This window comes from Arachis hypogaea, chromosome 11 (assembly GCF_003086295.3).
Source record: "Arachis hypogaea cultivar Tifrunner chromosome 11, arahy.Tifrunner.gnm2.J5K5, whole genome shotgun sequence".
NCBI classification, from domain to species: domain Eukaryota; kingdom Viridiplantae; phylum Streptophyta; class Magnoliopsida; order Fabales; family Fabaceae; genus Arachis; species Arachis hypogaea.
Genome location: NC_092046.1, coordinates 129,130,048 through 129,145,440, shown reverse-complemented (window position 1 = coordinate 129,145,440; position 15,393 = coordinate 129,130,048).

Genomic DNA, 15,393 nt, shown 5'->3' with positions numbered 1-15,393 from the left:
CAATTTAGTCCAGCAATTCAAAAATAAAAAATACTCCGCAAGATGAAGAAAAATTCAATAATCCAACCAAATCATGGAACATATTTTAATCAACGTAACTATTTCTTGAAGCCTATTATATTGCATGAACATTCATTTAAAAATTAAAACCGTAGCTATCACTAACCTGTTGTAATCAAATAAGGTTGCTGAGAAAGATGCGTGTTACTGTGTCAGCGCCGTTTGCTGCAGTTGGTGGTGACAGCAATGTTCAGTTGTCTATGACGTGCGGCTTGCTTGGTGGTGGTGCTACTGCTGGGTCTATGGCAATCGTGGTGGGCGGCAGCACAACACAGACAGGAACAGGCACGGGAGAAAGGAGACGGGCTGGAGACGCTGGCGGGGATGTGTGTTGCTGGTGAGGGAGTGGGCGTCACCAATGGGAAGGTTGGGTAGAGAAGAAGCGATGGCGCGGCGGCATGACGGCATGTTGCTGCCGTTTGCGCTCCCTCCTGCGTCAATGGCATTGGCTGTGGTGGTCGGGTTGTTAGGAGTAGGGCGGCACAACGTTGAGGGTTTGACGAAGAGGGATTAGGGTTCGAAGGAGAGGGATTGGGTACTAAACAGGAAGAATAGATTTCTTCATATGATGGGCTTTTGTGTATGAATAACTGAAAGGCAATCCTAATTTGTTTCAAATTTCAAATTTAGAAACTATTTAAAATTAATTAATTGACTATAATTTAATTTTAATTTCAATTTAATCTCCATTGTACCCATTATACACTATATACATTGGCTCCTCATACTTTTTTAATACTTAAAGGTGGTTATATTTTGACGCACCGATAATTAAGTAACGTGTGAAAAAAATTGACTCTACTTATTAAATGTTGCCCTGTTTAGAGACTAATAATTTGGTTTAGCTTTTAAAATTTTACTACGGTAAAAATTCTATCTGACCACTAAGCATTTATTAAGTACGGACACTTAGTTGAGTTGCCGACTTGTCGTATTCGTGTGTTAGACACATTTCGCATATAACTTTATCGGTATTCGCTCAACACGCATTTTTGGTGTCCAAACATGTCTTAATAAAAAATAAAAAATTATTTTTCAGATATATTTAAACACACCTAAATACTATTATTCTTAATATGTATTTTTGAAATGAGTTTAAAAATAATATATAACTATATATTATTATTTATTAAAATAAAAATTATTTTAAATACTTTATATAATTAAAAAAGACATTAAAAATATTAAAAAATTAATTTATATTTTAATGTCGATAAAATATAAAATATCATTATAATTTATCTAAAAAATATTTTATATTTTATATATATGTTGTGTCTCTGAGTCTTATAAAAATTTAAAATTCATATGTTTATATATTCCGTGTCGTGTCGTGTCAGTATATGTGCATTATAGCTAAGTATATTTGAAATAGTTAGAAAAAAAACACATTTGGTTTATAAATGAATTTATTTATTTTTAAATTGTTTTTGAATTTTGTTGAAGAACTTGGGTGTGTGAGCAACGCAGCTACTTACTATCGTTGCCGATTGATGGATTTGTCTCCACAATATTATATGCAGCAGTACTAGCATTTCTTTCTTTTACAACTCTCTCTCTCTCTCTCTCTCTCTCTCTCTCTCTCTCTTCTAATCCTTGAAATATGCATAAAAAAGTGCTCCCAATTTCGACCGACCGGCCAAATGGTGGAGGAGTTCATGGTGTTGCTAATGTTATGGACAAAACCAGCAAAAAAAGAGAAACAAAAAACGAACTGCAATAGAGTACGTACCCATTTGAAAAAATATAGGTAAACAATAAAAATATTAAACAATATAGGTAAATAATATGCGGATGGTTATTCTAATATTAAGATTTAGGTGAGTAACTTGGAGTATAGTGTGTTTTACTTGAATTAGGCCAATTTTAGAGCCCGTTGTTCATGTTGTTCAAAAAAGTCATTGGTTACCTAACATAACCCCAAATATAAAGTAAACATTCTCTTCAATAAAGAACTACATTATCTTTTTTAGCCATCCACCACTACTCAAACATGACCTCCCTTCTTCCTTCCTCCTTTCCCCTATCTCTTTTTGCCAAATATCCATTATATTTACTTAGGATGAGCTCCAATTACACAAATTTTATTTAAAAAATGTAGCTTAGATAAGACATCAACATCGAGCAACAGTGGAGAACAAAAATCTATTGAACAGTGAAAAAATCCCTATCTATCTCCTTAGAGTTCAAGTTTGAAGAGGAACAAATTAATTAAATATTTATTTAATTATTTTATATTACATTTCAATTTCATAAAATAATAAAAAATTAAATATATTAAATATTTACCCAGTTAAAATTATTCAGTAATCACAAATTTAACACATCCAACACACAAACTAAGCAAGTCAACAAATCAATAATATTCCATGTGTTAACTTTTAATTTGGTAAATAGTTTATAGCTACCAGTAGCGATTGAAAGAGTAGTCATACTAAATAGCAGCGTGATACATTTAATGGTTGCAAGTCTAGGGAGTGAACCTAGTCAAATCTAGCTTGGGTAGAGGTAGAAGCTGGGTTTGTCCCAGATAAAATTGAGTTGAATCGTAGGAAAATTGGTGTTTATAATCTTTGTGAAAGATAGTAAAAGGAAGGAGAAACAATTGATGAAATATTCGAGGGATTCTCCGTCATCATCAATAGCTTGGATGCTATAAGATGACTCACACCAAACAAGTGCTTGTGAGAAAAATACTAAAAAGTGTAAAACCCCGATTTAACAAAAATTAAATAAATAATTAATTAAATATGGGTGGTAATGAGTGAAAATTTTAGCATCATAATTTGACAATTTAAATATGATATTTGGACTCAGTGAATTTTTCTGAGTCGGAAAATAATTTTCTACGTAAAAACGTGCACTGGAAATTTGACCGGCAGTACCGGCTGAGATCTGTCTGATACTACAGATGAGGAAATCGATTATAAGTGAATAAGGTTAAGAAATTAGAATTTATAATTTGGAAAGATAGAAATATTTAAAATACGATTTAAAACTCTAATCTTAAAGGTTTTGGCCCAAAATTGGGCCAACAGGCTAAACCAAGTGAATTGGGCCCAAGTGGGCCCAAGCCCATAATATAAACACCTCACTTCAGCACCAAACAAGTCGTTCGTCCCCCATTTTCCTTGAGTTCCACGAAGAAGAGAGAAGAGAAGTAAGAAAACCCTTGTCACTATTCACTTTGATCTTCTTTCGTCCATAACTTTTGATCCGGAGCTCCGATTGACGAGCCGTTTATGGCCACGTGTAACTCTTCTCATCCTCTTTAATTCTATCTAAGCTTTGTGGTAAAGAACTCTCAGTTTTTGCCTAGTTTCCCGTTCCTTACAGATTCACATTTTTGGTTTTGGGGTTATTGAATTATTGTGATTTTGGTTGTTTATGGATGCTCTAGCATGGATTCCTAGTAGGTTTCATCCACATTTTGTGTGAGTTAAGGTAAGAAAACTGAACTCCCTTCATTATCTCAAATTTTATGTATGAACCCTAGAATAAATGTTGAGATATATTGTTGTGACTAGATTATATGGAATAGAGAATTGTTGGGGCTGAATTTGGTGTGATATGGAGCTTAATTGGCAAAATTTGGGTGGCGAACCTTGGAGATTGAGCTAGGAAAACCTTCAACGGTTAGAACCGCTGACATTCAAGGTACGGATTTGAGTTTTGAGTAGGCATTATATAAAGTTATGTGAATGCCTAGGTTAGTTGACCCTAGGATAGTGAATGGTTGTATGCAAGTGTGTGCTTGATTGAGAATTATTGTGATATTATAAAGTGAATGGAAATCTTTGGTTTTGTTGATGATTGGTGAAACTTGGGCCGGAGGCCGTGAATGGGGCGAGAAGTCCCCCAAGGGGTAAGTGCGTAATATATGAATAATGTATGTGAATTATTATGTTTGACGATGAGTTTGTTGATTGTGATATAATAATGATGATGTGATTTGGGATATTGGGTTACTTTCAAAAAGTTGGAATACTCAGTTGTTGATGAAAAATCTGGTGATCTTTTATTTGTTGCAAGAAGATATAATAATTTGTATAGTCTTTTTTGGAGGAACTAAAAGAATAAAATGTAGCTTTTTTTACTTCCATAGATTCGAAAAATGGTTATGACATAAAATATTGGGACATGCTAGTATGTTTCTAGTGTGAATTTTCAAACGACAACTTACTGGTAAGTGCACTGGGTCGTACTAAGTAATAAACTTAGGTGAGTGACTATCGATTCCACGAGGATTAATGGACTAAGCAAGCAATTATTGATTAGTTATTCTAGTTAACAAGTTGAAATGTGGGTTGTGAAGATCAAATAGAATAAGAAGCAATAAACTAAGAAAAGTGAATAGTAAATGGTTGAGAAAACGGTATGAGAATAAAGTTAAGGCTTTGGAGATGTTTAAATATCCGGATTAACATTCAATGTTAACTACCTTGATCATGCAATGATTTAGTTTATGGCGAACCCCAAGTGATTAAATTCCTATTCCTAGGTAATCCAATCTCCTCCAATCCAACCAATCGTCAATCCCTTGATCAATCAATTGTATTAGACGATTAAGTCCAATTTCTGATTTAGAAGCCACACAAGCCTTAAGAACCTAAAAATGATGCAGTTATATGTCACATACCACATTAAACCCAGATAATTAAGAATTTGTGAGAAAGTGGTTTCAAGCTGTAATTCTAATGATATAGCTTTTCCAAGATTCAATAGAATTCAAGTTATATTAGAGTTATTTTCTAATACTCACTAATCCGTAGGATTAAGAATGAAACCAATTCTTAAACAATAATCAATGCATTAATCAAGAGTAGAAGAAAACATATTTATTAATTTATCAAAGTAAACAGAGCTCCTAACCTTAACAATAGATGTTTAGTTGCTCATGGTGTGTAGAAAATCCTAGCAAAGAAAAGTGTAAAAGTGTGGAATGAAAATTAGGAGAAGAAAAACTCCAGCGTGGGCGGATCTCAATCCTATTTATAGTCCTAATTAAAAATTGATTTAAAACTTAAATAATACCATAACAAATCTTTTTTAATTGTTGTTTGATTTGAAATCAAATCATTATGCCTCCCGTTGATTCCTTGCACACGTGTGGTCCCCATTGTGAAATACGCTACCGGTGCTAAATGCCGGTGACTAGGTGTTTAGCACCAATCAAACAGAATGGTTTGCACGCAACAAAAGAGTTTTGGCGCTAAACACCGGTAGCTGGGTGTTTAGCGCCAGGTGTCCAGAAGCCCAGGCACGAATTACGAATCTCCCAACGTTAAATGCTGGGTCGTGACGTTTAACATATGCCACCTGTCCAAAGGAGAATTGCCTCGTTTAAACTCTTGCAGTCATGCGTATGCGCAGTACATGCGTACCCATGACCTCCCTTGCTGTTCCAATGATGCGTATGCATGCATGATGCATCTGCATGAGACTCCTTTGCTTCTTCATGCCTTTTTCACTAATTCTTCATGTGAATGCTACCTGAAATCAATCAAAAGCCACAAAAATTTAAAGTAGCATCCAATGGAGCATAATCCACTAAAATCCTCTAATAAATTAATGGAATACCATATAAATTACATAGAAAAGACACCAATGATGCTCACGTATCATAACACCAAACGTGAAGTGTTGCTTGTCCTCAAACAACTTAAACACTAAAAACTAAAGTGGGTTTTGCTAAAAGTTGAAGTTTTATTGAAGTTCATGCTTGTTCTAAGAGTGGGGTTTATCAATCATTGTGATCATGAGTGCATCCTTAGTCTTTAGTGTTCCTTGAAATTTGAGGATGTCAACACCTCAAAGGAACTAGAATCTAGATGATGTTATGAAATCTCACTTCCATTAAGTCTTGATTGATCTTTGAATTTCTTTCTTTGAACTTTAGGGAGAACTTATCTGTTGACAACTCTAAATGTTCTGTCTCAAGGAAACTCTTGATAGTGAGCATTCGATCGGTAATTCCGGACCAATTAGTTCAAGTTACCGGGTGATAAAGCACCCCGCGGATCTACTGACTGAAGTCTCTCCTTGACACAATCACACCACAAGTATATAACTGAGATTTTGGTCCCAAACATCGATGCCCAACGCCTCTTTGGACTCCTAAATGTCTTGTCTCAAAGTGGCTTGTGTAACGGGTTTTCAATTGACAATTCCGGACTAGTTGGTCCAAGTTATCGGGAGGTGAAGCATCCCTCAGATCTAATCACCCAAGCCATCCTTGGACAATAAACACCACAGGCACATATTTGGGTATCAGTCATTGATACTCAGAACTTTGCAACTTAACTTTATTTTTTATCTTCTCATGATTATTTTTCTTTTTCTTGTTTTTTTCTTGTCAACTCTTTTGGTACAAGGATCAACATCTTACTCATTTGTGGAGGTTTCATAATACTTCTCCAATTTCTTATTCCTCAAGAGTCAACATTCCTCTTATTTAAGGAACTTCACACAATATTCTCTTAATGCAATCATAATCACAATTATAAATATCACCACATGCAATGTAAGACAATAGTAAAATAAACTCAACTTTCTAACATTAAACACCACATTTTCTCCTCTTTTTTTTTGAATATTAGATGAGGACAGTACATGAGACCATTGAAAATAAAAACATAAATCTAAAAACATACTAGAAACTAAAGGAAATAAAAATAAGAGCCATGCACTAAACAATAAATATTAGAAAATAGAAAATAGAAAAATAACAAAAGCATAACGGGAACAAAAATAGGATGAAAAGAACTCAACAACCTCGGTCATTACAGTGGCCATCTCCCTCCTCAGCCTGTGCTCTATATGGTCTTCTCAGACGCCCTATGTCTTGCCTCACTTAGCAAAGCTCGTGGCGCTGGCTCTCTTGCTCTGCCACAATTTGATGGAGGAGGACACCGTGGCTATCTTGAGTGACCCTCATCTGCTCGAGTGGGGATGTCAGCTGCTACCAGTACTCCTGAGGTAGAAAGTAGTGCTCTTGAGGCATGGGAGGTGGTAGAGGAGCTTGATGCGCTTCTTCCTCGGCTTGTCCTCCCATCAGAACCCTAGCATACTCTTCTGCATTCTCCATAGTCTTCCTTGAGATCGGCCACTCGATGGGAGTAGGAAAATCATTATCCAAGCGGACCTTTGCGGTCTTAAAAGCCGGTAAATAAGTTAAGGAAAAGCTAGCTTCGCATGCGTAGAGGAGTTGAAGGCGATGCTATAGAGTTGTTGTGGAATAATGTCCTCTACCGCCACCTTATAGCCGATCATGAGATAGTGGATCATGATAGCTCTATCCACCATGCACTCGGAGCGGTTGCTAGTTGGGATAATAGAGCGTTGGATGAACTCTAACTATCCTCTAGCAACTGGCTTAACGTTATGCCGGATCAACTGGTTTGGCTGCCCATCCGAACTCAACCTCCACTGAGCTTTCGGGAGGCAAATGTCAACAAGCACTTTGTCATACCTCCGGTCCTAACTCATCCTCTCGTTGTAAGTCTCCAAACCATAATTTTGAGGTGGTAGTCAAAAGGCCACCCTAACCATTTTTAGATTGAAGTCTAAGACCTTCTGATGACTTGCATCATCGACCTCTTTTTCTTATCTAAAAGGACCATAAAAAGAGCATAATCTCATTGAATCAATGCAATTTCATGAGCCAAATGATAAATATTATGGTACATTACTTTGAAATGGGTTGTGTTGAATTTCAGGTGAAAAAGAGCAATAAAAAGGAAAGAAAACAACAAATAAGGCAGGGCGTGTGGAGCTGGGCGTGCCACTTCAACTTATGGGCGTGGCACGCCAAGATTTTGAAGTTAATTCTCATCAATGGGCGTGCCACTTGAAGCTCTGGGCGTGGAACGCCAGGCCAACATTCTAGCAAGGGAGATTGAAGAGTTCAACATGGGCGTGCCACTTGATCTCGAAGGCGTGGCACGCCAACCTTAATTGTGACTTGGGCGTGCCACTTGGGTTCTAAGCGTGGCACGCCAAGTTTGAAATAATGCAGTTCCAACATGGGAATGCTACTTGGTGATCTGGGCATGGCACGCCAAGTTTGTGAAGCCAAGATCTCAAAGGGGGCATGCCACTATGGGCATGGCACGCCAAGCATTGGGCATGGCACGCCAGGGCATATGCCAGCCTGACCTCCTCTCATTCAAATGAAGATATCCTGAGCTACACAACTCCAAATGAAGTGATTCTAGTGCCATTAGAAAGTAAACATCCAGAGCTTTCCAACTATATATAACACTTTATGATGGACACTGGAATTGAGGAAGATATTGACCCTGAAAATACAAGGAGAAAAACACGTCACTGCAGAGTTACCAGCCTGACCTCTTCATCTTCAAAGGAACATAACTTGAGTTGTAGAGATCCAAATGATCTGATTTTGGTGGCGTTAGAAAGATGACATCAATAACTCCGCAAGTCTTTGTAAAACGTTCATACTAGAAACGTTGTACTTTTCACCTACGACACACAGACCAATTGAGCTGTTCACTCCGGTTAGGGCCCTTACGGAAATAGGGGTCAAATCGACCTGCATTCCTTTCACCCCCTAATAATAAGAAAGGGGGTGGCCTCGTCCTCTTCCTCAGGTAGGAGAGACTACACCTTTCAAAAGGATAAACTTAGAATTGAAAGAGTAAGTCTTTGATGAGCAAAAGCAGCCTTAGTAGGACTAGCCTTCCAACTAAGGGACGAAGTAAGGAGACTGAACAACTTCCATAAAATTCCACGAGTTCTGAAAGGAGAGGACATTTGGAAGCAAGTTATGAGTGATCCATCAGGGGAAATTAAGTTTCTTTTATATCTCTTTATATAAGTTGTTTAGAGCAAAGCCTAAAATAGACCCGTCCTAGATGGTTTCATAGAAGCCCGGAAGCAGCAATCTTTATTGATTGGCGACACCAAATCTTAACTTCATAAAGAACAGATGCGCGAGCCGCTCGATTATATACGATCTTGGAATAAAGGGATTGAGAACTACTGCTTAGGCAAAGATTCGCTGTTTTGGGAAGGTTTCCCATCACACGGCTCACCAACTTGATCTTCTGCGGGAACCTTATGTCCGAACAGGCCTGGAAAAACAGGTACGATCCCCCTTTCCTTTGCCACTCAAGTGTACGGCATCCGCCGTGCTTAGGCCCCTTCTTCCCTTTCCCCTAATGAAAGAGTCCCTTCATCTCTAAACGATATATAACACTTTAGGATGGACATTAAAAATGGAGGTGAAAAAGGCCATTATTTCAACGTTACAAAACCTGGGCGTGCCACTTGATATCGAAGGCGTGGCACGCCAGCTCTATTTTCATAATGGGCCTGGCATGCCAGGTTCTGGGCATGGCACACCAGTTCTAATGGCCAGAGAGGAAGATTTTGTGCATCATTGAAGGCGTGGCACGCCAAAGAGTGGGCGTGGCACGCCGGGGTACTTGACAGACTGACCTCTTTACCTTCAAATAGACATAACTTGAGATACAAAGGTCCAAATGAGTTAATTTTAGCGGCGTTGGAAAGCTAACATCCAGGGCTTTCCAACAATATATAATACCTCATAGTAAACATTCAATTTGAGGCCCAAAGAACTCCATACTTTCATCGTTGCAAAGTGGGTCACAATCCAAAGAGCAAATTCAAGCGGGAGTGGCACTTGAAACCACACGCCAACTTCTTCCTGTAGCCTCCAACCTTCAACCAAGCCCACTTCAACTCTCATTCAAGCCACACTCATCAATCAATTAAGACCACAAGAAGCATCTAGAATAGTTTATTTTTATTTCATTATAATTTGCTTTTAATTTTATTTAAGTTTGTAATTTAGGAGAGCCTATATAAAGGCCTTAGTTTCATAGAATTAGGTATGCTGGATTGGGGGAAGTCTTCGGACCTTTTCTGTTCACCATAAGCTTCTTTCCTTTTTCTTTCTTACTTTGTAAATATTTTAGTTATGAATTACTAACTCTTTCTATTAGGAAAGAGAGCTCTTTTGCTATTTGATGGATTGATTATTTTTATTCTTCTTCTTCTATTCATCTCTCTTTGATTTACTAGAAAGAATTTCGTTCTTCATTCTAGCATTCAATTATCTTGGAAAAGAGATTAAATGCAATTGGGTTTTATGGGAACCTTGGAAGAGGAAACATAAAACCATGCTTGAAATTCTTTCTCACACTTGAATAGATTTGGGTTTTGGAAGGGATACAGTGACATGAAATCTCTCCATTATTTGGGTATAAGAAAGTGTGTGGTATAATCAGGGACCATTCTTCATCTCTTCTCATGAGCAATTAGACTAAGAAATTGGCTATTGATCAAGATTTGAGAGATTGAGTCACCAAGGAATTGGGGCTCAATCAATCATGATTGCCAAGAGGTTAATGAGTTGCATGATTGAAGATGAGATGAAATCAATTAATCTGGAGAATGCAATATCTCTTGATTTATTTTATCTTTCTTTCTTTTATTTACTTTATGGTTGTTTACATTTTCTGCACTTTACATTTCCAGCACTTTACTTTCTTGTACTTTACTTTCTTGCCATTTACTTTCTTGCACTTTATTGCTTTCATTTACTTTTATGTCATTTACATTTTCTTGTTTGATTATCACTCCAATTATGATAGTCTAACTAGAATAATCAATTAACTATTGTTTGCTTTAATCCGTTAATCTTTGTGGGATTCGACCCCACTCCGAGTGGGTTATTACTTGACGATATTTGGTGCGCTTGCCAAAGAACGGATTCATTTTATATGGGGAGTGAATTCTGGTCATCAAGTTTTATGGCGCCATTACTGGAGATTAATTGCGATTAACAAACTACCGGATGATTGATTAACTAGATTAGACATTTTTTTCTTTTTGTCTTTGTCATTTATTTTCTTTTAATTTTCTCTTGCAAGTAAGGTGTTTATGTTATTGCCCTACTAAGAATCCCTCATCTGTGATAATGGGGATTCTAATTTCTTTTGGTGATTATTGTTTAAGACAAAGCATTTTGTAAGTAAGAATGGAGTCTACCTCTTATTTTGATCAATCATATCATATGGGATATTGCCCACCACCACAAAATAATTCAAGTCATTATGCTAATGGTGGTTGGGAATATCACCAAGGAATGATAAATTATGAGCAATCCACCCAATTGGGATATGTTCCAGGACCACAAAATGATCAATCAAATTTCATGGGAAACTTTCCACCACCACAGAATGATTCACGTTATTATGCTCATGGTGGGTGGGAGTATCAAGAACATGAAATGGGGTACTTTCCAGGGCCACAAAATGGTCCATATTTTGATCACTACTCAAGTTATGACTGCGGAAGGGAATTTAATGCTGCATACTCCATTCATCAAGAACCATCACTCCGTAATTGTCCAACTTATGCACCTCCACAAACTCATCAAAAACCTTCTCTGGCATTTGTATTAGAACAACTTTCCCAGACCCAAGCCTCAATTGGCCATTTCATTGAGTCCTTAAGGGATAAGTTCTTAAGGGAAAATAACAGAGAAAGGATTAGAGATATGGAAATCTCAAGGAGAATTCAAGAAGAGCACGTGAGACAAATGGCACAACAATTTGTTGATGAACCAACCAATGTCTTCCCTTGGCCATGGGAAGAATATCATGCCATTAGTCTAAGGAATGGAGAAGTGCTTAATGGGGGTAAAAATGAGGAATTAGTAGAGCAAGAAGAAGAGATTCTTATACCAAGTGAGCCACCATTCCAAGAAGTTCTTGATAAAGAGGATACTCCAACCATCTCACAACACCCAAGTTCTGAAAACAAAGAAGTGAAGGCAATCAACCAAAGCACTGGAATAAGGATTGTGACCAAGACACGAAGGACAATATTCATGAAGAAAAAGTCAACTACAAATAATCCAACCCCTGCCCCAACAAGCAAAGCAAATCAAGCAAATAACAAAAGAAAGCTTGTTGGGAAGAGGCCAGAACAGGGGACATTAACTTACTCTTCTCTCTCCTTGAGGTCATTCCTCTTAACAAACTAGAAGAAGAGGAAGAAAGTTGAGAACAACATGTCAAGCTAATGACATTAAAAGAGCGCTTGTTGGGAGGCAACCCAACCGTAGGTAACATTTCCTTTCCTTGGCATTGTTTATTTTCAACAAATTGGCATATGGTTGCATTCTAAGTTTGGTGTTGCCATGCAACAATTTGATTTTCAATTTTCACTAGGTACTTGCATCATTCTAAAATGAAAGTGTCACACTAAGTTTAGTGTTGCCTTTTATTTTTCATGCTATGTACCATGCACACACCACTTATCAATGCAATCACATTGCCTCTGTTTCTTTCTTGTGCCTTTATTGTGATTCTTAATTTTGCTTGCCTAAAACACATGCACTACTAACACTCTATCGTTTAAGACATTCATGACCCACCATAAACCTCATCACCACTATTTTATTTGTTGCTTGAGGACAAGCAATCATTCTAAGTTTGGTGTGGGAAGAGGAAGAATAGGAGGGAAAGGACAACAACAATGAAGATGAACTACAAGGTGGTAACATTTTTTTCCCTCTTATTTGTTTCCAGTAAATTTAAATTGCATGATTGTCTCTTATTTTCCTTGTATGCATGTGTGTTGTGAATAAGCAGAGCTTGATTGCTAAATTGTAACATGTGCTATGACATTATGACTACCATCTTAAGTTTTGTGAGTTCAAAGCAATTTAGTTTCATGATCATAAACAAATAAGGTAATTAAAGAAGAGCATAGCATGATCATATAAGTATTTGAAGGCTAGCATGACTTTTGTTGCTCAATTGCATTTGAATTTGTGTAATTGAAGTTTTCATCTAGGACATTTTATGAAATTTTTGAAATCATGAAAACCTTGAATAAGCAAATGCAAATAAGGCAAGAAAAGAAAAGGGAAAGAATGAGAAAGCTGAAGGCTCTGAGTACCAATGACAATTAATTTTTTAAGTACTTGTGGTGTTTATGTATCAAGCAAAAAGCTTGAAAACAAAACACTTAGAGTCAAGGCTAGGCTCAAGTGCAAAAGCACTCCCTCAAAGTTCAGGGCTCTGAGCATCAATGATTAGAGAGTAAAGAAAAGAAACAAATGAGCTAAAAGAGTCCTCTAATTAAATGCTTGTGGTGCTTATGTATCAAGTGGTAATACTTGAAAACAAAGCATTTAGAGTCGTAGCTTTCAACACATGGTGCAAAGCACCCAAAAAGTAAGCTAAGAAAAGAATGAAAAGCTTGTTTCAAGGAAGGAGCATAAGGAAAAAGATTTCATAAAATGAGCTAGATAGAAGCATCAATCATTTGAATGTCTTTTGTGATTGTAGCATGCATAAGAAACTAGCCAACCATGAACATAAAAATTGCTACTCTTCTCACCTTGGTTTGCCAAAATCTATTGCATGATTCTTTATTTGCTTGAGGACAAGCAAAGTTTAAGTTTGGTGTTATGATGACTTGCATCATCGACCCCTTTTTCTTATCTAAAAGGACCATAAAAAGAGCATAATCTCATTGAATCAATGCAATTTCATGAGTCAAATGATAAATATTATGGTACATTGCTTTGAAATGGGTTGTGTTGAATTTCAGGTGAAAAAGAGCAACAAAGGGAGAAGGAAACAACAAATAAGACAGAGCGTGTGGAGCTGGGCGTGCCACTTGGTGCTCTGGGCATGGCACGCCAGGCTTATGAAACAGAGAAGGATTGCTTAACACAACACAATGGGCATGCCACTTGGAGCTCTGGGCGTGGCATGCCAAGCTTTTGAAGCCTATTCTCATCAATGGGCGTGCCACTTGGTGCTCTAGGTGTGGCACGCCAGGTGTTCATACCCTGGGTCGAGCTGTCCGACCCGGGTTGATTGACGGCAAGTCGACCGACCTCTTTAGGTCAGGACTATCTGACCTCTTCTCAAAGAACTTGGCCAAATCGTTAGGAAAGCCCAAAAAAGGCCCAAACAGAGGAACACGACCCAAATCCAAAGGCAGCCCAAGCCTATAGAGATAAGGGCGGTTCCCTTGAAGATAAGATGACTTCACTCAAAGATAAGATAAGATAAGATAACTATCTTATCTCCAGGGAAGTCACTCCTCACCATTATAAATACACTGGAGCACCCAGGTATAACTCATACTCTGATTCTACTAAAAACCTGCTTAATACCCTTGCTAACTTAAGCATCGGAGTCCCTTGCAAGTACCACCCTTCGGTGACAAATGATCAGTAGCATAGCTAGTCAAACAAGTCGGACACGACAGCTCCGACCGCCACCCACCAGCCGGACACGTTAGCTCCGACCAGTATAGAAGATCTCGTCCGAGATTGACCTACAATTTCAGGTAACCCTCGGAACATTGGCGCCGTTGCTGGGGAACCTAGAAGTCATCCCATCATCATGGCGAACAACCTTGACAACGACCACAATTCTGATTTGGAAAACAAAACGCCACATAAGAACACAGATGTCACACTAGACGATGCTTCTCAGCCTAAAGATAAGAATTCACCAAACACAGGAGTCATGGAGGCACTTCAAGATCGCCTAAAGTAACTCGAAAAAGAGGTCGAATATCAACGGAAAGCCGAGAGAGACCTACAAAGGGAAGTTAGGTGACACCGAGAATTAGAAGGCAAGCTCCTAAAGCTTGAAGCCAATCTCAAAGCTAAAACTACTCGATCCAGCCACGAAGATAGTTCCCGCAAGGACCAAGACCCATTCACCAAAGAGATCATGAAGGCCAAAATTCCAAAAGACTTCAAACCCCCTGACATGACTCCGTACGACAGCACATCAGATCTCATCCATCAGTAATTTCAAAAGCAGAATGTATCTCACTGACGCCTCAGATGCAATCCGATGCAAAGCCTTCCTGACTACCTTGACAAAGACAGCAATTAAATGGTTCGACAACCTGCCCCCGAGGTCCATCTCAAGTTTTGACGACTTAGCCAAGAAGTTTCTAGCCAGATTCTCCATCCAAAAGGACAAAACTAAACACGCCCCAAGCCTATTAGGAACCAACCAAGGAGATCGGGAAAGTCTTCGCAACTGCATGGAAAGATTTAACAAAGCATGTCTGGACATACAAAGTTTGCCAACAGAAGCAGCCATTATGGGTCTCATCAATGCCCTACGAGAAGGACCTTTTAGTCACTCCATATCGAAAAAACATCCCACATCTCTGAACGAAGTACAAGAACGAGCAGAGAAATACATCAACATGGAGGAGAACTCTCGACTAGGAGAGGCCTCAAAGTCCGAATTCTCCTACTCCTCCTGAGATAAGGATAAAGATTCCAAGAAAAAA